A 24517-nucleotide genomic window follows, 5' to 3' on the forward strand; every position below is an offset into this window, starting at 1 on the left:
GATGCTAATATAATTCAAAGGAAGATAATCTTGGGTGGGCCTCCCCTAATCGAGAAAGCTCTTGTTAAAAGATTTGAAGTAGCAGCTACAGATGTGCTCCTTGGTTTTGAAGAAGCAGTATGTGTTGTGAAGAGAACCCTATAACTTGGACTTGAAGGCAGGCTATAGGAGATTGGGACAATTGCTGGCCAACAGCTGGCAAGAAAACTGGGACATGCATCCAACATCTGTAAGAAACCAAATTCTTTCAACAACTTAAAGAGCTTGGAAACAGATTCTTCTCTAGTCAAGCCTCAGAGTTAAAACAACTACTATCCATTAATTTCAGCTCTGCAAGACCCTAGGATGAAAACCCAACTGAGCTATCGTCTTCCAGAACTCTGAGATAACAAATAGGTGTTGTCTTTTGGTAAGTTGTTACACAGAAATAGAAAATGAATACCAGGATATTTAAATCAAAATGATGACTAAACAAGGATTCAGTCAGTAATGTAGCAGTATTACAACACTCTGTGAGGCTGACCCACAATGGAAGATTCCAAGTTTGCATCAAGACACTTCCTACAGGTTAGAAATGAACACATTCATGATTCATGCTTTTTTTTTTTTTTTTTGAGAGGTTTTCGCTATAGGGCACGTGCGCTCGCCAGACAGAGAGAGACAGAGAGACAGAAAGCGAGAAATCACCCCCCAAAGGGGATGGTCACGCCGCAATCCCTTCTCCTCCATTCTCCTCTCGGGATCTTGGGCACGCACGCACACGCGCCCGGCGTGAGTTTTAAGCCACCGGGTCCAGGACGCGAACGCGGTCGACTACGTGGGAATCCAGCGACATAGCCATTACGCTAACTGCTGGTTCCCATGATTCATGCTTTTTGAAGCTGAGGATAGATGGTGACATCAAGACCCTGTTGAGGATGCTGTCTCTCTGTCTCTTCCTGTGTCTTGCACTCTCCCTCTCTCTTGCTCATGGGAGAAAAAAATAAATAGACTTAAAATATGATGACTAAACAGAAATTCTGTGGTCAATTCTATGTAAGAGGGGGAAGCTTATTTCCAAATTTATTTAGATCTATTACAAATAAAAATCTTACATAGATCATAAACAACCAATGAAGGAGCCAATGATTATTAAGCAATGATTATTAAGCAATGATTATTATTATGTTCTGAAATTTTAAGAGAACATTTTCTTAAAATAAATTGATGGAAGATTTAGAGATACATGGCAATGATAAAATATTTTAGATACTTCCAGGCCTTGAAAATTGAAACAAAACAACAGTGGGTTCTTCTGGAGTTTCTGTTTAGATACTGTGCAATTTTAGCAATTACTGTCTCTAATAACTGCTTGGAAAGAAAAAAAAAGGAAAAAAGAGAGAGGAGTTATTAAGGGTCAACTAAACATTTAAAGAAACCTTTGACCTGATTTAGGATGTAATTAAAACATAATATGTTGTATCCAAAATACATTTACATACATACAATGAGTATCCATGATGATAACTGTGTGAACATTTTGAGGGACTCTTAAGAGGAGAATGGCCAGGAAGAATGAAGATAATTAAGAAATAGTTTTCTGAAATATGCAAGGGTTATTTTAAAAAGTAGTGGTGGTAGGGAGTCGGGGGCGGGTGTTAAAACAGCAGTAGTTACTTAACGTAAAAACCAGGCTGACTCAGCCAAATTGTTTAGTGAGTGTTGATCAGAATGAGATTTTTATTTATAAAGGTTAATTAGTACCCAACTGAGTCAGTTAGGAGGATATATTGACCCTAGAACTCTCTACAGTCTTTAATTTAACCTCTCCTCTGTATATAGCTTTGCCCAATGGACAGCGGTCAAATGTTAATGAACCATATGAATTGATGAGTAATGCTTCATATAATGAGACTTCTTGGAGTGCATGCAAACACAAAACACACTCTTTGGTTGCAGGGAGTCTCAAAGTATGATTGTGAGCAGTTACTCTTGCCAATAATAAAAACTGTCTAATGGGAGCTCTGCCATAACCCCCTTGAGATAGCTGGGCTGCTCTGGCTTCAGGGTTCACTCCACTTTAACAGCTAATATAAACATCTTAATGAAGTTATGGAAAGAAAGAGAATTCAAAGGAGATGCATTCTACAAAGGTGATAAAGCCTAAAGGAAGGAAGAAAGTACAGACAGAGGGTAAGGCATCATCTATCTATTGATAGATACAACAATCATTTGACAGGCATGCATTAGAACATCATGACCATGCATTTTACCCAAAAAAGAAAAAAAATTCATCAAACGTATACTATCCTCTCATTCATTTTTTAAAAAGCTATTAACCAGGACCAGCAGTTGGCTGGTTGCTACTTTGCTGGATTTCCATGTAGTCGACTACGGTTCAAGCCCCAAACCTGGTGGCTTAAACTCATGCCGGGCACCTGTGCATGTGTGCCCAAGATCCCAAGAGGAGAATGGAGAAGAAGAGATTATGATGTGGCCATCCCCCCTTGGGGGTGATTTCTCTCTTTCTATCTCTCTGTCTCTCTCTGACTTTCTGGTGAATGCACGTGCCCTATAGCAAAAAACCTCTAAAAATGTTATTAACCAAAGAAATGGTTATTTACATACACACATACAAACTGTACAGCACTAAGAAATGTAAATATCTATGCCATAACAAACAGGTGGTAACTCAACATCCAGGGTTGACAGAAAGCTTGAAGGGGACTGCAACAAATCCTATGGCAAACACTAGATTCCCAAGGTGGAGAAGGCATCTTTCATAGGCGCCGTGGGGCCTAACTGAAGCAGCTTTTCAAGTTCTCTGTCCTCATGAAGTATCATGAGAGGCACTGCATTCAAGGGGAGACATGCAATCTGTGCTCTTCTAACAGGTCAAAACTCTCAAAATCTGAGAACTGAAAGAAAAAAATTTTTTTACATCTGGATAGGTGTCATCTACGGCAGGAACAGAGAGTTATGCTTTCAGAGTCCACTCAGTCATCTTTCTTGCAGAGAAGATTGGTTGTTCTTGCTCAAGGAGTACATTAGTCTTTACTGACTTTTCTGTAGCTTTGTTGACAGTTTCCAAAGCTGTTCTGGCAGCTTTAGGTAAGGCAGATGGGGCACTGAACATTTTGCCAAGATGTGGTGTTGAAATGTGAGATCTCCCATCATCTCCCATCATCTCCCATCTATTGATCAAACTGAGGGTCCTGAGCCCAGTTTCAACCCGTCCTTAGGAGCCACAAGGTGCTTGGGTCTTGATTCTCCTTATCAACTAAGATCAGAGTAGCTATTCTGGATTATTCCAAGACCCTGTCTATACTATCCCTTTAATCATTAATTAATCTAAATCTTCTATCATATAAAATTTGGCAGAACTCCTTGTTTCCACTAAGCTATACATAGCTAGATGTTGATAATTTTTAAAAGAATTATTTATTCATTTATTATTTTAATTTGATCAAAGAGAGAGAGAGAGAGTGACATGAGAATGCAAGCCACCATGTCTAAGACTTGAACTGTGACTGGTCATGAGGCAGTCCAGCACCTCAACCACCTGTTGGCCCTGGACATTGACATTTTTTTAAGACATCATTAATTTTAGCATGGAAAAGGTTCATTGAATCTGTAAATACTAATCTTTACATGTCAGAGGTTTTTATATTAATTTTTAATGTTTTCCTCATTAAGAACCCTATGAGGTGAATAGAGCTAGAAGCATTTTTTATTTGAAAAATGGGGAAAATGATTGAAGTGGTTCAGAGACTCAGCTGAGGTGATACAGAAAAGTTGGCAGGACTGCCCTATATTTGCTCATCATACAATGAATGCCTGTTTGAAAAACCATGTTGTAGTCCTTAAAAATGTACAATAATTAAATGTAAACAAGAAATTATATAAAAAAAAGGAAAATGTTAAAAAAAGGAAAGTTGGTGAGAGAAGCCAGGTTTTCTCCCAAGGAAATGCATTTTGTCACAGAACTACATTTTCTTGCCTAAAAGAAAATGAAATATTGTTGTTGTGGTCAAGAGAGAGTCATTTTCCAGCAATATTATTAATTTCATTTCTAACGTTAATGATGTTATTGTGGTGTTTGAGATAAAGCAATTTAGCTTAGTTAGGAAAAGGAGAAAAAAAAATTATAGGCCTGCAAAAGCCATTCTGTAATTAAGTTAACAGTCACAGATTTCTAACTTTCCACTTCTTTCCAACCACAGTTAATTCTCTAGGGCACCAAATTATGGCAAATTAAATAACCTCTTCAACACAGTTTCTATTTGACAAAATAAGTGATAATACAGTGAGATACATTAACACAATGTAATTGATCTTGGCATTTGCAGATTTTTGATACCTAGTATTTGACTATTTTTGAGAAAATTTAAAGATTTATGATGCGGAATCTCTCTTTTCATTAGGCATTCTTTGAGTAACCTGCATGAATAACTTTGTAAAGAGGTAATTGTTTATAATATTACATTCTATTGACTTTTTCTTAGTATGATTAAAATCACTTTTAGTATCTTTTTTTTTAAGAGAGATTTTTTACTATAAGGCACATGCTCTTGCTGGAGAGACAGAGACAGAAAGTGAGAAATCCATTTAATAAGTAGTAGAAGGAGGTATATCCTACATAATAACACTGACTCATGTTTTATATATTTCAGTTTATAATAGAAGTCTCTTGAGGCAGGTGACATGTTTAATAAAGAGTATGCTGGACTCTGGCTTGTAGATCAATGTACTCAAAATAGGTGGTCAATAATTAAGAGTGGAGCGAAAACATCGGTTGCTCAGTTTCCTAAATATTCACATTATTTCAATATCCCACCTGGTCATTAGGAAAAATAAAGTGGTACTTCAAAGCTTTTAGGATAAAGGCAATTACATTCTCTTGTTTAGTTAAGAATATAGCTTTCCAGTTTACCTTTGGGAAAAGAGACTAAACATTAAAGCCTTGATTTTTTTTAATTAGGGAAAATCGTTTCACAAGTCTGGCCCTGAGTTTATCCTAATTTATTAACAGGAAACACCTGAGACTAATTGCTTTCTGGCCTACAAAATTCTACTTTTTAAAACATACTTCCATTTAAATACAGATATAGCTTTGATAAATATTGTAATCACTTGTGTTTAGAAAATATAGCATTCTTTGTTTCTATGGCTGGCTGAAAGTCTTTAATTAAAGGTGATTTTAATTTGGAAATTCAAGATGTTATGAATTAAATTCTACTGTGCTTAAAGGAGAAGGAAAATATTTGAAGTGCTGCTCTGGGTGTTCTACAAGCTATGGAAAAACTGCCCAGTATAATCTTAATATATTCATTAAGCTGAAACTTCTTGTGTGGATTTACTGGAGTAAATTTTACCTTGTGGCTATAGCTGAGTAGTTGATGTTCTTTCAAACTTTTTCATATTATGGTTCTTTTATTTAAATCATTAAGATTATTTAGGCATATCCTGTGAGAAGTAGCATATCTTTTATACATCCAAATGAGTTTGAATTGCGATTTTTGTTTAATTTTTACTAATCTGACCCAGGAGTAGCTGCTGCTTATTACTGAGTTTTGAGTGGGAGTGGGAGCTGTGGCAGGTTAAGAGGGAAAATACCCCGGTATTATGGATGCAACTACCTAGTTCTCCCATGAACTAGAATAGCACTCCTGATAGAATCCACAGATGAAGAGACTGAATGTGACACATGATCTAGGGACTGTCACCTTAGACTACCAGAAGATCGAGTTACTGCTCAATGGAATGGCAACGTTTTTGGTAGCATGTCAGTGTACTTCTCAGGATTTCCACTTGACACATGGCAAGAATACACTTTAGACACTGATCCACTTTTTCTACAATATTTGATGGTGAGACATTTGAGTGGAAAGGATGGAGAAATCTTATCCTCATTTTATAGAAATTGCTTGATAGATCTGATGTAGAAGAACACACCATTAGAAAAATAATTTGAAAATTAATTATTAATTATACTAATAATGCAAAAATACATGCTACCTAAAAACCTTTGAAATAAGGATACAGCTAAAGTCTGTTAGGAAAACCTTGTTTTAAATTTTGGTTGTTTCTCTTCTTCCTCAGAGCGACTGTTATCAACTTGGTGTATACACTGTTTTGAGTTAATTTATAAGCATACATATGTCCTTATAGAAACTAGTATTATTTTATAATTATATTTTATAAGGTTAATTAAGATATAACTATGCCATACAACCTGTTTATTTAAAGTATACAATTCAATGGTTTTCAATATATTCTCAGAATTACGAGTCTGTCATTGCAACCATTAGAACATTAACCGAAAAGAAACTTGTTCCCATTAGCTGCTACTTCCCAAATCTCCCCCAAACTTCCTGACCACCACCCACATGCCATTGCTCTAAGCACCAAGCAACACTAGTATTTTCTGTCTATAATTTTGCCTATTCTGGATACTTAATATAAATGAAACCATTCATTAAGTGATCCTTTGTGATGGGTTTCTTTTAGTGAGCATAGTTTTAAAATTTATCTGTGTTGTAGCATACATCAGTACTTAATTTTATTAATTAATACTAAATGCAACATGAATATATCACATTTTATTTATCCGTTTGTCAATTGATAGATATTTGGTTGTTTCTACTTTTTGGCTGTTACAAATAATAACAGCTATGAGCATTTGTATCCAAGTTTTCCTGTGGACATAGTTTATTTCTTTTGGCTTTATACCTAGGAATGAAATTCCTGAGTCATATGGTAATTCTATGTTTAACCTTTTGAAGTATTGCCAGGCTGGTTTCCAAAGCAACTGCACCATTTTTACATGCCAAAGAGCAGGATATGAGTGTTCCAATTTCTCTGCATCCTCACCAACACTTTTTATTATCATAATTTTATTTTAGCATTCTTAGTTGTTTTATAATTTCCCTTTTTTAATCAAGGATATCTTGGGTCAGGTGGTGCCGCAGTGGTAACACAACTGAACCCAACTGGAGAAGGTTCTGGGTTCCAGTTCCAAGAGATCCCTGGGTATGCTAGACACATCTGTTCATGACTTAGGTCAACTTAGGGTGGGTCACAGTGGGAGGGCCCTCTTGGGGGTGCCTCTCTCTTTTTGTCTCTCTCTTTCTTTTTCATGGAAGACATAAACTCTAAGAAAGAATATCTTGAAGATCTTTGCATGTTAGTAAGTAGCTGCTTCATTTGCTTAAGAGCTGCAAGTTTCCTCATACTACAGATGCTCATAATTTCTTTAGTTATTCCCCTTTCCATAAACTCCATTTGTTTTTAATTTTTTTTGGTTATAAACAATGGATATCTTTGTACAAGAAGGTTTTTATTTTTCCTCATGTGAAAGTATTTCTCCATAATGAACTGCAAACCGAATTGCTGATATACAAATATGCAAAATATTAATTTAACATATACTAATAAAATAACCCCAAAAGTGATGTCTAAGGTAAAGCCCAGTAGTATAGAAAAGTATCTGTTTTACAAGACCCTCGGTAACATGTGCTTATTGAACTATTTGTTTTTGTAAACCTAATAAATTAAAATGTGCATTATCTCAATTTGCATTTCCCAAATGACCAGCTATTAAAAATAATTCATGCTCATTGGGTATTTGTTTTATTTATGATCATTGACTTTCTTCTATTTTTTAAATCATACTCATTGAAAATATATTTGGATATTTATGTTTTCTCTTAATTTAGTTCTGTTGCCTTTAGAAATTAAATTTACATGTAATCATAGTTGTCATTTTTTCCTTTAATATTTTTTTGTCTGATTGAGATAATTATTCTTGCTTAAACATTGTAAATACATTTTCATACATTTTTCTCCAATACCTTTATAGATTTTATGATCAATTCCTTGAGTCATCTGGGATTAATTTCAATAAAGGGTACAAAGCAGAGATATAACTTTTGTTAAAGGATAAATTATTCAATATAATTGTTTTCTTTTTTTAATTTTTGGAGAGGTTTTTGCTATAGGGTGCATGCACTTGCCAGACAGAGAGAGAGACAGAAAGCAGGAAATCACCCACCAGGGGGGATGGCCATGCCACAATCCCTTCTCCTCCATTCTCCTCTCGGGATCTTGGGCACGCACACACATGCACCCAGTGTGAGTTTTAAGTCACCAGGTCTGGGATGCAAACTGTGGTCGACTACATGGGAGTCCAGCGACATAGCCATTACGCTAACTGCTCATCCCCTTCAACATAATTGTTTTAAACAACTACAATATAACCATAGTTTTAGATAGGAAGAATCAAACTGAAATAAGACCAAATTGCTTCTCTCAGGAAGTATACATGTTAACTGACTTTTTTAGTACCATTTACAGAATAGATCATTCTTTCTCCATTAATTTGAAAAGCTACATATATCACATTATAATGACTCTCTCTCTCTCTCTCTCTATATATATATATATATATATGTATACACACACACATACACATATATATGTTCTTTATATATTTATATTCACACACACACACACACTGTGTATGTATTTCCAGTCATGGGACTCGCCACTCAAATCTCCTACTGCAGAGTGAACAGTAAATTGCAAGTCCCAGTTATCAACCCTTAGGATCCACCCTGATTGTCCTGAATAAATTCCAATGAATCCCAATCAATGACTAAAGGCTTTCTTTATTTCTGCTGCTTCTACTTTATCTGTCCTGTATTCCCTCCAATAATTCCCTTGTGTGTCTAATCTCTTTTTAGTGTCTGCTTCTCAGAGGACTTTAATCCAAACAGTTGAATACCTCTGTCCTTGCTGGTGTTGGGTAACAGGGCCAGTGTAATGAGAGATAGGCTCAGGTAGTCATAGCTTGAGGAGATGTACAAAGGAATTTAGGACAGTAGGGTGATAAGTCTCCTGAATTGACAAGTTCAAGACAATTAATATGCACCAGCCTCAGCTCTGATCATTTTAAATGTCTCTTTTCTATTAAGTGAAGGTTTGCATATTATTCTAGAACTATGACTACTGTCCAGCTCATATACAGAGCCGTCATCTTGAAGTACCACTTCATCCCATTGACTGAGTTAACTTCTTTCTACTTGCATCAGGGTGAGGACAGCCAGCACAGTGACTTTGAAATAATGTGTTGAAACTTTGAAGCCATATTATATTTCACAGAGTACAGAGAAGTCCAGCTCCACTCATGTAGTACCAATAACCGGTGACTCTGGGTATAAGTCTTCCCACTCCTTGGCTCAGGAAGTAATTCAGACTCCCCAATCACCCAAGAGTCCATAGTAAAGGTAAAAATAGGATATAACTACACTCAGGGCCCTGGCCATAATTGTACAGCTCCAGTAATTCCTCACTCCCATCCCTGAGTCACCTTCTAGATCCTCATCAGACTGCTGAGAGCATATGGAAACTTGCAGAGAACAGGTCTACTCAAAGCACATAATTAGCTATAGACAATCATCCATCCAGTCTCTTGTCAAGGACAGACACTGGCTCACATAACTTGCCTTCATTAAGCTGTTTTAGGGTTCTATTGTCTTGCTATTCCAAGGGTTCTAGAACACAATTTTGTTCCATGCAAGAAGAGCAAGTTCTGTTTTGCCTGAGCAATGAAGCAGAGTTCCATTGTTCAATTAAATTTCACATTGCCATATGTTGAGTCTTTCAGAACTTGAGCTGTGTTAGGGACAGTGCAATAGAATAACCAGTGCCTCTGATCAGTGGTAGAGTCATCAGATGACTTTACATTTTTTATCACATTACTGTGGGGATTATTGTCTAGCAATATGTTCTTCCCTAGGGGTTGCCCCATTACACTGACCTCTTTACTATCCTAATACTTAGTGAGGAAAAACAGGTATGAGGTATCTCAATCCCTGTCTTTTGCACATCTTATACCTTTTCCAAATATGTCTTCTATTTTATCTTGTAAAGGTTCATTTTGATTGCTAGTATCATTCCATGATCATGTTTGATCCAGTAGTTACACAAAGTCCTATACTTTGGTATCTTTTTGATTGGGAATTTTTCTTTACAAGCCATTTTTGCCAGAGTGACATCTTCCAAATACCTATATAATTACCAATTCCTAGGATTTCTATGAGAATTCCCATTCTAATACCTGAATTCTTCCCCAGGTATCCCATTTCTCAGCATTTTGAGAGCTAGTTCCCATAACTAATCGGTGTCTAACCATTCCAGTGACTGGCGTGTTTTCCTAGATACACTTTTCCCAAAAGCCAAGTGGGTCCTTTCTATCTAGTCTTTTGATTCTCTTCCAGGACAAGTATTTATCATTTCTTCATGTTATTTGCTGGAATCAATTTGTTAACATTTTGTCAGTATTTTTGGCATATATATTCATGAGAGATACTGGTCTCTAGCTTTTCTACCTGTAATGTTTTTACCTGGATTTTGTATTAGGTTAATGCTAGTGTCAGAGAATGAGTTAGGGAGTGTTCTTTGTACTGCTATTTTCTAGAAGAGATTGGGGAGAATTGGTAGTTTTCTTCCTTCAACTCACCAATGAATCTACTAGATAATCATCTATCTGCTCCTAGAGCTCTTGAACTAGAAACTGAAACCTGGTGTCTGAGAATATGCTTTGCATGATTCTTAGTCTTTTCAATATGGTATTATATTTCAATGCCCAAAATGCGATCTATGTTAGAAAATACAACTGTTTACTACCTGTTGTATTTGTTTTTGTGTCTGTATTTCCTCTTTTACTGCCTTTTCTTGTTTTAATTGAACATTTAATACGGTTTCATTTTTCACTTCTCTTAGCCAATCAATATCTATTTAAAAAATTTAATAATTGCCCTATATTTTAAAATTGTATTTTTAACAAATCTAAATCCACCTTCAAATAGCACTGTCACTCTCGTACATAATACTAGTATCTTAGAATATTTTTAATTACTTCTTCCAGCCTCTTAGAACACTGTTATTTAGTTTAATCATTTATTTTTTATTAATTAATAATATGATGAATAAAATAAGAAGAATAAAATAAATATTTCACTTTATCTTAATTTATTCCATTTATAACACTTTCTTTTCTTTACATAGACCTGAAGTTGTGACCTATATATTTTTCCTTAATCCTAAAAAAATCATTTTAATATGTCTTGTAAATTAGTTCTGATGGTGATGAATTTCTTCTGTTTTTGCTTGTCTGAGAAAGCATTTCTCCTTCACTCTAAGGGATAATTTTACTGAAAATAGAAATTTAGCTAAATACTTTTTATTCTTCTGCCAACACTTTAAATATTTCACTCCATTCTCTTGCTTACATAGTTTCATGAAAAACCTACTATAATTCTTATCTTTGTTCTTCCATTGTCAAGACTCTGGACTAAGACATTATGCCAATATCTTGTTTCTTATTGAACCTTCCACCTACAATTACCATCCAAGCTAAAGCCATAGCTTCTATTACTAATTATGCTGGATTTACTGAACTCAACAAGGACAGGCTTCAAAAAAATTAATGAGAAATGTATAGTATGAAAAAACTATATTGATTTTAATTTTTTAACCAAATAAACTCATATTTTAATTTCATTTTCCATGAAGCTTTAGAAGTCTCCTTGTATAATAGTTTCCCAAAAGTCAATATCCATTTTCATCATAATTTCTACATATCAAAAGTTATAATTATATTGTAAGAACAAGTTTTCCTTCATTATACATTTATATATTTATCCAACTTTTATATTAGTGTGTACATATAGATTTCTAATTACACAGTGGGATAGAAACTGATACTCTCATATTTATTTTGGTTTTCATATTGCTCTAGATTTGAGTCAGTGGAAACTCCTTCAATCTGGCACATCCCTGCCAACCTGTCATTTTTTATTTTATTTATTTATTTTTTACTATTTTTCTACTTTGCAGATAATGAAATGTTTCATGATCATATTGAAGTTTTCCTGCTGCAGCTCTGTTGTAGTCATTATTTCAAGGAACTCTGATAGCTTTTATTGGAGGATGGTATTTGGATTATTTAAATTCTTATTACTGAGCTGTAAGAGTCCTCTATGTATTCTATATGTAAGAAAATGTTATGTTAGCATAATTCGTAGGGTGTTAAGAGATTATTGTTATTGTAGGGTATGAAGGGATATGCAGGACAAAACCTAAGCAATCTTAAAAAGACAGTAATCTGGGGCCAGCAGGTGGCATGATGTTTAAGGGCTCTGGACGCCCACATGACCAACAGTTGATCAAGTCCCAGACCTGGTGGTTTGCTTTCTCACTTTCCTTCTCTCTCTCTCACTCAGTTCCTCTATGATCAAATTAAAATAAATAAAGTTAAATAATTCTTAAAAAAAATGAAGATAGTAATCTAAGTTTGTTTCAAATATATATATATATAAATAATGAAGAATCATTAAAGATTTAAATAATGCTAATAGAAATCACCATATTAAAATTATGTTATGAATTGTCATTATAAATTATCAAAATATCATGGATATAGAAATTATTTTTAACCCAGAAAAAGTTTACAATTAAGTTTACATAGTCTATGATTAAGCTTTTCACCTCAAAGTGAGCATAGTATTATTGAGTAAGAGATTATAGCTAATCCTTTCTCTAGAATTAAAAGGTATTTTATACATTTTGAAGTGTGTATTTACATGTTACACTTTGAACTGTTACTCATTCAATCTAGAGCCTTTAAAATCCTTACTACATAACAAAATTCTAATGGAACATTCTTGAAACTATTATATCGACAGAAGTTCTTACTCAAAACATTTTGTCATGATTTGTCCTTTTTCTTTTCCTCCCTTTCATTTTATTTTAGTTTAGTTTAGTTTAGCTTAGTTTTTAGTCATAGAACACATGTATTCACCAGAGAGAGTGAAACAGTAAAAGAGAAAATGAGAAATCATTGACCATACTGTAATCCCTTCTCCTCCCTTCTCTTCCTGGGATTTTGGTCATGCACATACATCTGGGGCATGCACATACATGCACCTGTTGTGATTTTCAAGCTGCCAGGTTAGGACGTAAACCTCTATTGACCTTATGGGAGTCCAGCAACTTAACATCACTTCACCTGTTGGCCCCCATCATTTCAATTCTAATACTTCAGATTTGTTCTCTTCAAATTATGATTCATTAAACCTTTTTTGTATATGCATATATGCCTTTTAATATTGTCTTTGTAAAATGTATTTTCTCTTGTGCTTTATCTTTCATAGTACAGATTTTTGTAGGAATAGAGGCAGAAAATGTTAGGAATTTAAAAAAAAATATTATCATGTATGGTATCTATTTCCTCTGATTTTTGTGACTAAAATTGTGTTTTTGGTGAGATTGTGGGATGAGAGACTGGGAAAAGAAAGAATGATAAGTGCTGGCAAGGCTGTCGTGAAAAGGGAACTGTCCTACACTGTTGGTAGGAATGTAAATTAGTACGACCACTGTGGAGAACAATATGGAGGTTCCAAAAAGTCTATAAATAGAACTACCATACAATCCAGCAATTCCACTCTTGGGTATCTACCCAAAGGGTAGGAATACACTCAGTTGGAAAAATATTTGCACCTCCATGTTTATTATGGCATTATTCACAATTGTTAAGACATGGAATTAACCCAAATGTTCAAGAACAGATGAATGGATTGAAAAAGTGTGACACATGAACACTGAACACTACTTAGCCATGAAAATCAAGACCCTGGCATTTGATAGTGGACAAATATCGAAGATTTCGTACTAAGTGAAGCAAACCAGACTATGAAAGAGAGGCATTGTATGTCCTTATTATATACCGAATATCTGCACTCCATGGCACAAACTGAAAGATTAGAAGATATAAAAACATGGGGAGCCATTGAAGATACTATAGACAGTGTGAAAAGTGGGACCAGCGGTTAGCGTAATGGCTATGTCGCTGGGCTCCCAAGCAGTCGACTGCGGTTCACGTCCTGGACCCGGTGGCTTAAAACTCACGCCAGGCACATGTGCGTGCGTGCCCAAGATCCCGAGAGGAGAATGGAGGAGAAGGGATTGCGGCGTGGCCAACCCCCTTGGGGGGTGATTTCTCGCTTTCTGTCTCTCTGTCTCACTCTGTCCCTCTGGCGAGCACACACGCCCTATAGCAAAAATCTCTCCAAAAAAAAAGTATGAAAAGTGATGAGCAATGGGGATTAGGCTGGGAGGCAGAGAATCAAGGGGAAAAAAAGCAAAACATTTAACAGACAAAAAAAATCAAAAATAATCTGTTGATGGTAATGTGTATGGAAATATTTTTAATTGGTCTAATATGTAGTATATCCATGCTAGGGAAAATAATGAATCTTTTTAAAAAGATGATCTACACACCCTTTTAAATACCATTTCAAATGCCAGAGTGGCACCTCCTAATAGTCTTCCTAAGTCCCTGCACCTGGGGACAAACTGTTCTGGATCAGCCAATTGGGGTGATCATGTTTGGAAAGATTCAGTGAGCATGTGCTTGAAGCAACCAATGACCATTCCACAAGGTTGTTTATTTCTCTCCTTGGCTCTCCACCTACATTATTTTGGTTTCAGATCAAACAGTTCTGACATCTTTGTAATTTGCTAGCATGTATGCTTCTGAGTTTGAGGTATCAAAGTGGCTTTGCTCAGTGGCAGCCAGTTTATGTTAGGAATGATAAGAGACGTGGGAGGCAAGCTGTTCTCATCTAGCTCACCAGAACAATGCCACCCAACCTCAAACCCTGAGAATTTACTTAGAATGGTACAGGGGGATGATTCAGATGTGATCTTGGCCTAACATCTTATGAATGAGGAAAAAGTGTTTGTTATAAACAATAAGCTTTGCCATTGGAACTTCTTTAGGAAAGTTTCAATAAACTAGTGTAGTCCACTTTCTATGTGCAAGACCACATAGCTACCTATCTATCTGTGACCATATAGAAATAGAAAAGCAAAGATTGATTTTTAGAAGAAATGTTATACTACATTTTCTCTTTTTAAAGTTTTGACATAATGCACGTATGCTTGCTGGGGAGGCAGAAAGAAACAGTGAGGATGAAAATGAGAATTCACCCCCCTCTCCCAGGAGGGATGGCCACACATCAATCCTTTCTCCTCTATTTTCTTTTTAAGATTTTGGGCATGCATGCACACACATCTGGTGTGAGTTTCAAGTGATTGGGTCTGGGACTCTAACCACTGTTGGCCATGTGAGAGTCCAGTGCCCTAACTACTATGCAACCTGCTGGCCCCCTAGAATATGTTTTAAAGAAAAGCACTCATCATAAATATAAAGCAAAGGAAAAAAATTATTTTAAGTTGTATTACACATTTCAAAAAGAGTACTTTCTTAGAAGTGTATATTCTTAACTTAGTAGAATATTTTTAAGCTCAGATTTAAGTAGTATTCATAGTTTTCTGGGGTTTTTTTTCTATTATAATATCTCCAAAGGCAAATATATTCTTAATACAAGACAGTTATTTATCCTTTAAGGTTTGAATGCTTCTTTGACTACCAAAGCCTATATTCTGATTTTATTTTTTTTGGAGAGGTTTTTGCTATAGGGCATGTGCGCTTCCCAGAAAGACAGAGAGAGACAGAGAGACAGAAAGCGAGAAATCACCTCCCCAGGGGGGATGGCCATGCCACAGTCCCTTCTCCTCCATTCTCCTCTCAGAATCTTGGGCACGCACGCACACACACCTGGTGTGAGTTTAAGCCACCAGGTCCGAGACTCAAGCTGCAGTCGACTACATGAGAGTCCAGCAATATAGCCATTACATTAAATGCTGGTCCTCCCTATATTCTGACTTTAAAAGCAGAAAAAGCATTTATATAAAAAGTCAGAAATCAATATGATTGTGAGAATTTCATTAATAAATATCCACTATATAAACACTTGGGATTTGCCCTAACTTTACATGTAGTCTCTATCACAACACACAGACTTTCTGTGGAAGTTGGAGACAATAACCCCAAACATACTGCCCCTGAGGAGAAAGGATAACATGAAGTATGGCTGGCATATGTCCCCAGTTAGCTTCTTATTCTTAGTCGTATGAAATCATCTCCCTCTAAATCCAAGACCTGTTAATGAGAGCATAGATTTTGCCAGTCTCAGGAACCACAGGCTTACATTTATCCAGGTATTCAATTTTTTTTCCACAGATGACCTTCAGCTCTCATGCCTGTTGCAGTGGTGGTTGCCACTTTGTTTCATGAAAGTCTTTGGCATATCAGTCTAACAGCTTCCTGGTATCAGAATCAGACATCCACACCACATTTTCAGTTGTTCTACTCAGACATTAAAACAAAATGTAAAGAGATATGCCTTCTATCAAGAAGTCATCGGAGATGTGAACAATTTTGTTTTTACAAAGTGTACTTATATTTATGAAAAGGTCATGTGATTATATGAGATAGCTTCTACATAAGCAAATGAAGAATTATAACAAATGCATATTACGAAAGTCTTATTTATACACTTATGAGTCTTTGGTATATCAAAGAAGTACCTTGGTTAAAATCTCACTGTCCATCCCATCAAATTTTAGTCATTTTCAGCCAGTTTACACTGTCTATTGGTAGTTATAGTCCTTCAACATAATGTTAAATTTTCATTTATTTGATGAAGGGAAGTTGCCATCAGTATATCTTACAATGTAACACTAACAGTTTTATTTTAATTTTTAGTTTGCTGTAGGGTGCATGAGCTCACTGGAGAGAGACAAGGGGAGGGATGATAAGAAGGGACGTGAAAAATCACTTTCGGGGGGATAGTCACACCCAAATCCCAAATCCCTTCTCCTCTCAGGATTTTGGGCACATACACATGGCCTGTGTGATTTTCAAATCGGTGTGTCTGGAACTTGAACTAAAAGGTGGCCATGTGAGATCCAGCTTCCTTAACCTCCATGCCACCTGCTGGGTCAACATTAGTACTTTTAGCACTTTCTATAACTGATGTCTCAGGTATATTACAGACAGAATAATTAAACAATCTACTTTTCTCAGATTAGTTTTAAATATGTTAAGGTTTGCTAATCTAGGCTACATAGAACTATGCAAAAGTTTCTATTTCTCCTGGAATTGCTCGTATTTATATGAGAATTCCAATCATGATATGAATGGTTTTTCTTCCCAATGCTAGAAATTTTGTATTATTTCCAGTATTTATAGAACACATTGAACTAGCACTAAATATATTTAAATGCTTTCAGGAGCTCAGCTCCCACAGCAATAATACAAGAGCCCTGCAAGGCTGGCAGTCATATGGCTGACCAAGAGTTCAGCTGCCTAGGAGTGCCTTGGAAATATGCCAGATATGTGTAGGCTCCCAGTAGCCTAAGGAGCTGGAAGACTAGGGGAAAGAAATGGATGGAGAGGAATGAGAAGTGATAAAATTCTGAGGAAGGCATTTTGCCTACCCCTCCCCTCCCTCTTGCATTCATGTACATATACTATTATTTTAAATTATAATTTAATGTTTTTGGAGACATGAAAGAATCTGGAGAATTTTAACTTGTAAAAACTACTATAGGACAAATATGGTGGCACCATGGTAACACAATGCTCCATGATCTTAAGACCACATGAGGAGGCTCCAGTTCTGCTTCCTAGGGTTTTCCTATACATGCTACATGTACACCCATGACCAGGCTGACTGAGGTTAAGGGTGGGTGGAGACCTTATTAAGATACCTGTTTCTCTGTCTCTCTCCATTTTGTCAAAAACAATATATTAAAAAAAAAATGAACTGCAGATTTGTTAATCAACTAGAATTAATAGTATAACCAGATGGGAAAAATAAGACATTGTGTAAGATATGCAATTAAGTGCAGGGCTTAAATGACTAAAATTGAGTCACATAAAATAGCTCAATACAGAATTCAGACAAGAATTAAATGGGAGAAGATTGAAGAGACTGAGAGGAAGAAATGTTCCAGAAGCAAATATTCATTTGTGTGTTTTTTGTTTTGTTTTGTTTTGAACAATATTGTTAAGCATAGAGAGCAAGTAAAAATTAAAATAAAAAAATTAATCTATAAATCTACCAACCTTAAGATTGAGAAACTTGGGAATCAGCTGATGGCATAGGAGTTAATGTTGCTGGACTCTCACATGTCTGACCACAGTTTGAGTACTAGACCTGGTAGCTTGAAAATCATGTTGGGCACATGTGTGGGCATACCCAAGATCCAGGGAAGAGAATGAAAGAGAAAGGATTGTAGTGCAGCCATCTTCTCTGTGATTCCTCACTTTCCCTCTCACTATCTCTGTCTCTCTCTCTCTTAGGTGAACATGTGTACCCTCAAGCAAAAGCCTCTTTAAAAACAAAAAAAGATTGGAAAACTTATTTTTTTCATAGTTTCTCACTAGTTCTTCATATCAACATTTTGTTCATAATTAAAACCCTTAATTCTGGGATCATCAGATGGTGTAATGGTTATGTCTTTGGACTCCCATGTAGTCTACCATGGTTGGAGTCCTGACCCAGTGGCTTAAAACTCACTCAGAGCACTTGTTCTTGTGTGCCCAAGATCTCAAGAGGCGAATGGAGGAGAAGAGATTGTGCTGTAGCCATCCTTGAGGGGGGGTGATTTCTTACTTTCCCTCTCACTGTATCTCTGTCTCTCTAGAGAGCGCATGCGCCCTATGGTAAAATTCTCTCTTAAGAAAAAACAAGTAACTCTGTCTTTGTATTAAGTTTATTTACAAAATACATGATTTAGGGAAAGCCTCTAAGACTTGCTTGACACCTTTCTTCTTTTTGTTTCTGTTTTGTCTTGTTATGAAGGTTTTACCTAACTATATCATAGAACTGTATGAGAGTTAAGAGGTAACATCAATGAAAGTGCTTTGAAAATTACAAAAATGAAAACTAGGTTATTTTTATATAGACATAAGTGAAAAATATCCTCATGTGCTCAGATGTCCTATTGGTCATTAAGTCAAGTTAAAATTTGTCATCTGAAGATTCTATATATTTAAAGTATGTAAAAAAAATCACTGCCAAATCTGAAGAAACGAAAGGTTATCACATTCCATCATAAACATCCTCATCCAACAGAGATGGAATTCTATTCCAGTCATTTTGGCATCCATGGTAATCTTTGCATTTGATGGTGACATTCTGTTGCAATCATCAAAGTATTACAGGAATGAAAGAAAAAAAATATTAGACATTCATTTACCTGAGACTGAGGCACATATCAATAGGCTGAACTCCCAGTCTGTAATAAAAAGGCTGATGCTTTGTTCTCCAAGCATTCATGGCAAGGTTCCACCTTTCTCCAGTGATAAAATGGACAGAGGGAATGTTGAGGGAAACAAGAGAGATTAAAGGCCTTTATTTCTATATTGTTAAATTATAGCAGCTTGAACATATCATTTAGTTGTCATCCAATTTATAACTTCATTCAATGGAAGTGGTAACCAAATTCACCTTGACACTTGATTTGTCATGCAAGATAAAAATCTAACGTTGTTTGGATCCGTTTTAAGAACCTGACTAAAGAGGATTTGTGTCATCTTTTTTGATCCTTCCTTGCTTTCAAAATTATGCTCCACTATAGTTGAGTAAGTAATAATGATGACATATGAAAGTTCCTCCTTCACAAACCTGATTATCTAGTTTTCCTCCAAAGAATTTCTTTGATGTTGCATCATGTCAAGGGCTTAGCAAAGGCTAAACACATGAAGAAAATTTTTAATAGTTTTTGCAACTACAAAAGACAATTTGATGGAAAATTTTATACCAAGATCCCAACCTAGGAAAGCAATAGTATCATGCTGTAAGTCTTGTTCACAATTTTCAAAATAACATTTTCTATTTCTTTATCTAATGATGATAGAGCAGTAACTAGTTTAGCTCTTCTGTCTTCATGTCACAGTTAAATTCTATAGATTCAGAGCCCTTATTTATGGTCTAGCAGAGTATTTTGGACCCAGGCATAAGGCACAACACTCAGATATGCAACTATAGCTTTTTAACAGCTGCATCTTCAAATGAATGGATTTAGCAGTTGATGGACCAAAACCTCTACATGCTGGTTGCATGATTAGCTTGGCCTCATTTAGAGCTATCTACCTTAGTAAATTTAGGGTCTGATATAAGAATATGTTCAACAAAAAGCACTTGCTAAATTATTTAAGACATTAAATATACTCTGACAGTTTTAAAACATTTCTTTCATGTAGTCGAATTTAATTTTCATGTATTATTTGTTGTTTATTTTTCTTCAGAATGTTTTGATTGAATTTTTCTCTTTCACAATATTTAGCCCCATACAAAACTATATATCCTCTCTCCTTACCCCTGCAACTAGGGCAACTTCTTTTTTTTATTATTTATATTATATTCATTCACTGAGCATCATCAAAGCATATAAAATATGATTTCCCATCCAGAATACATTGTATAGTGGCTTAATTATGCATGCCGACAAATAATTTTTCATTTCTTGTTTCACATATATATATATATGTGAAAGTCAAGTTAAATTTTATGTTATCTGAAGATTCTATACATTTAAAGTATGTATATATATGTATATATATATATATTTAAAGTAAAGTATGTGTGTGTGTATGTATGTGTGTGTGTGTGTACTTTCAATAGTAAGTTCAGCTGATATATACATATCTGTGAACACACGTCTGAATGTAGGCATGAAATTTTGAGTAGAATGAATATACTATAAAGTAGCACCTAGCTGATACTATATAGCTTACTATAGTCATTAAATGGGTATTTTGTTCTGTATTTTTTAATTTCAAGAAAAGAAGTTGTAGCTTTTTTCTTAATTTTTTTTCATTTTCTTTTATAAATTCAAGCACATTATTATTTGTCTTACAAAATGGATATTTCAACAGGTGAACATCTCTCCCCAACACAGTTGACAAAACCACAAAACATCCTCAACAGACAATCAAAAATTTAAAAATGCTAAGAGAACTTTGTTTAAAACTTAAAACCAGGAAACACATTAGGATTCTGTTCAAATAGTAGGTATATGAACCTATTGGCAGCTCAAGACAAGGCAAAAATCCTTAAATCTGGACAACAAAGCATAGAAGAACATCAGTAATCAAAAGTCATAAGATTCTATTTCACCAGTTAAGTCTCATGTACTTTATTTTCTGTTGTGGTCCAATCTTCCCATTTAAATTCTGAAAGATAACTTTCAACACTAGACTTGTCCCTACCACTAAGTTGGCCATTTTCTTAGTTATCTTTAAACTCTTATTTCTGTGTGTCTTTATTTAGTTTTCCTGGTATAGCACTCCCTTCAGAACTTCTTTGAGAGCTGGGCTGTTGTTGGTAAATTCTTTCAAGTTTTGTTTATCTGAGAATATTTGTCTTTTCTTCCCATATGAAGGATAATCTGACTGGGTACAGTATCTTTGGCTGAAATTGTTTTTCCTTAACACTTCGTATATATTTTCCCATTCTTTTCCTTTTTTTTTTTGAGATTTCTGAAAAAAATTTTTTTCAAATCAAAGAGTTGGTAGTTCATTAACGAGTAAATAAAATGGGGGAAAAAGGCATAGAAAGCAACCATGGATACCAGAGACAGTGTAGGAGGAGGATGAGACATGCCAGAGAGTGAGACATAGGGAATCAAGGATGGCAAAAATAACAAAATATACAGGAAGCAAGAAATGGGAAATTACTCGGTGACAATAACACGTATGTTGATATGCTTGATTGAGTGTATTCTGGATGGCATATCTCATTTTGTTTGTTGTAATGATGTATAGTGAATGAATGTAAATAAATTTATTTTTAAAAAGTAACTAGCAGGTGCAGGGATGTTTTAAGATGTGAAAGTTCATGTAAATGTGTATTTTGCAAAAACTATACATGTATTTCAAACGTTTTTGCACCCAAATAAACTTATACTAAAATCCCCCCCCAAAAAAATAGTAAAAATAAATAAATAAATCATAACCAGAAAAAAAAAAAAAAGAAAGAAGGAAAAGGAGTTGGTAGTGGAGTAGATTAGACTTAGACTTCCCGGGGGGAGTAGTATACTTCTGGAGGCAAGAAAGTTCAGAGGGCATCACTTTTCAGATTCTCAACAAATACATGTTCTCTTTTCTCCTTTATCTAATTATTTTTAAACTTTTTTTCATGTTATTTATTTCATTTTCTTTTATACATTCAATCACATTATCTAGCTTACAAAATGGATATTTCAACAGGTGAACATTTCTCCCTAGTCCAGTTGATAAAACTATAAAATATCTCCAACAGATAATACCACATTTCTTTGTTCCATTATTGCTTTGCCTTCCTATTTTTCTTCTAAATGTCCTTCCTTGCTCACATTGTTTCTGATGAGAAGTCCGCTCTTAGGCGAATGGGATATCCTTTTTAGGTAACTTGATGTTTCTCTCTTGCCAGTCTTAGTATCTTGTCTTTGTCTGCGGTTTTGGTCAACCTGGCTATAATGTGTCTTAGAGAAGATCTTATGGGTTGATTCTATTTGGGGTCCTTTATATTTCTTGAGACTGAATCTTTGAATGACTCTCTAGGATTGGAAAGTTTCCTTCCAGGATTTCATGTAATAGATTATCAATGTCCTTCACTTTCTCAGATACCAATTATCTGGATATTTGGACATTTATTGGTATCTAGTATTTTTTGTATATTATTCTCATTCTTTTGGGCTGTTTTCTCAGTCTTCATGGTGGATTTTTTTAGGCCAGTGATTCTGTCTTCTACATCTGAGATTCGATCTTCTGTATGATCTAGTCTGCTTTTAATACTTTCAAGGAAGGTTTTGATTTCCTGTATTATAGCCTTCATCTCTAATAGTTCAATTTGATTCTTTTTTATGGTGTGTATTTCCTCTTTCAGATCATGCAAGAAATTCCTCACCTGGAAGTCATCGACTCTTCTCCTGCATCTTCTGGAGTTCATTGTCTCTCTTTTCTTACATCTTTGTTAGCTTTGTCACTATGAATGTTCTAAATTCTTTATCTGACATTTCCATGAGTTACAATGTACTGTCTGTGGATGAAGAGGAGTTTTCCTTTTCCCTTGGAGGACAGGAATTTTCTTACTTTCTCATATTTCTTGTGGAAGTCATCGACTCTTCTCCTGCATCTTCTGGAGTTCATTGTCTCTCTTTTCTTACATCTTTGTTAGCTTTGTCACTATGAATGTTCTAAATTCTTTATCTGACATTTCCATGAGTTACAATGTACTGTCTGTGGATGAAGAGGAGTTTTCCTTTTCCCTTGGAGGACAGGAATTTTCTTACTTTCTCATATTTCTTGTGCCCCTGCAGTGATTTCTGGTAATCTGATGGGTTGTGGGCTTCTTCCTAATTCTGGAGCATTCAGAGTTGTGTAGAAGGAGGTGTTTTGTGGGACCAACAGTTAGTGTAATGGCTATGTTGCTGGACTCCCATGTAGTAGACCATGGTTCGAGTCCTGAACCCAGTGGCTTAAACTCACGCTGGTCACGTGTGCATGCGTGCCCAAGATCCCGAGAGGAGAATGGAGGAGAAGGGATTGCGGCGTGGCCATCCCCTCTGGGGAGCGGTTTCTCGCTTTCTGTCTGTCTCTGTCTGTCTGGTGAGCGCACATGCCCTATAGCAAAAACCTCTCAAAAAAAAAAAATTAAAAAAAGAAGGAGGTGATTTGCAATCTCTCTTGCATTTGTTTTTCACCCTTTGTGCATCAGGTTCAGTGTGAATTGAGGAATATTTTGACTCTAATAATATTCGGGTACTTGGATACTGTTCACATAGAGTTATCTAGACACTCAGTGTGCGGAGTTACTCTAGAATGGGTCTGGAAGATGAAGTCTCAGTAGAAAAACCTTCATTTTTTAGTCCCTGAAAGTAATATTTCACAGTTCGAGTTCAATAGCCATAGAAGGGCCTGGATTTTTGCTTCTCCACTCTAGAATGGGTCTGGAGAGTGAAGTCTCAGCAGAAAATCTTCATTTTTAGTCCCTGAAAGCAATTTTCACAGCTCAAGTTTAGTAACCATCTCCAGGGCAACTTCTTGCTCTTACGTTTTCACCCAGGTCTCTTTTCTTCGCTCCCCAACTTTTTTTAATTTTTTCCTAATTTGAGACCAGATCATCTGTAATGCCTTCCCCAAACTCCGTAGTTATGGTCTGGAGTTCTTTTCTGGTAACAGCCCCTCATTGAACATCGTATTTTGTACCTTGGGAATGTAGTTAATAACTATGTTATGGTTTGAATGTATGTGTTCTTTCAAAATGCATATATTGGAACTTAAATGCCAAAGTGATGGTATGAAGAGATGTGGTCTTTTGGAAAATGATTAAGTACTGAGGTTTACATTTTCATGAATGGATTAGCGTTCCTATTAGAGAAGTTACAGGGAGTACCTTCAAGACTTTGTTCTTCTGCCATGTAAGATATGGCAAGCGGCACCATCATGGAAGCCCTGCATAGACAAAAGTCTGCCAGCACCTTGATCTGGGACATTCCAACAAAGAACTGTGAGAAAATACATTTCTGTACCTCATAAATATTCCCGTCTTGAATATTTTTGTTATAGTAGCAGGAA

General features: G+C 35.6%; 1 pseudogene; it reads right to left on the reverse strand.

Moving 5' to 3' along the window:
- Positions 1 to 2671: 2671 nt before the first annotated feature.
- Positions 2672 to 24435, reverse strand: LOC102483091 (securin-like; annotated as a pseudogene).
- Between the last annotated feature and the right edge of the window lie 82 nt (positions 24436 to 24517).

This window comes from Tupaia chinensis, unplaced genomic scaffold, assembly GCF_000334495.1.
Source record: "Tupaia chinensis unplaced genomic scaffold, TupChi_1.0 Scaffold144378_1, whole genome shotgun sequence".
NCBI lineage: Eukaryota > Metazoa > Chordata > Mammalia > Scandentia > Tupaiidae > Tupaia > Tupaia belangeri.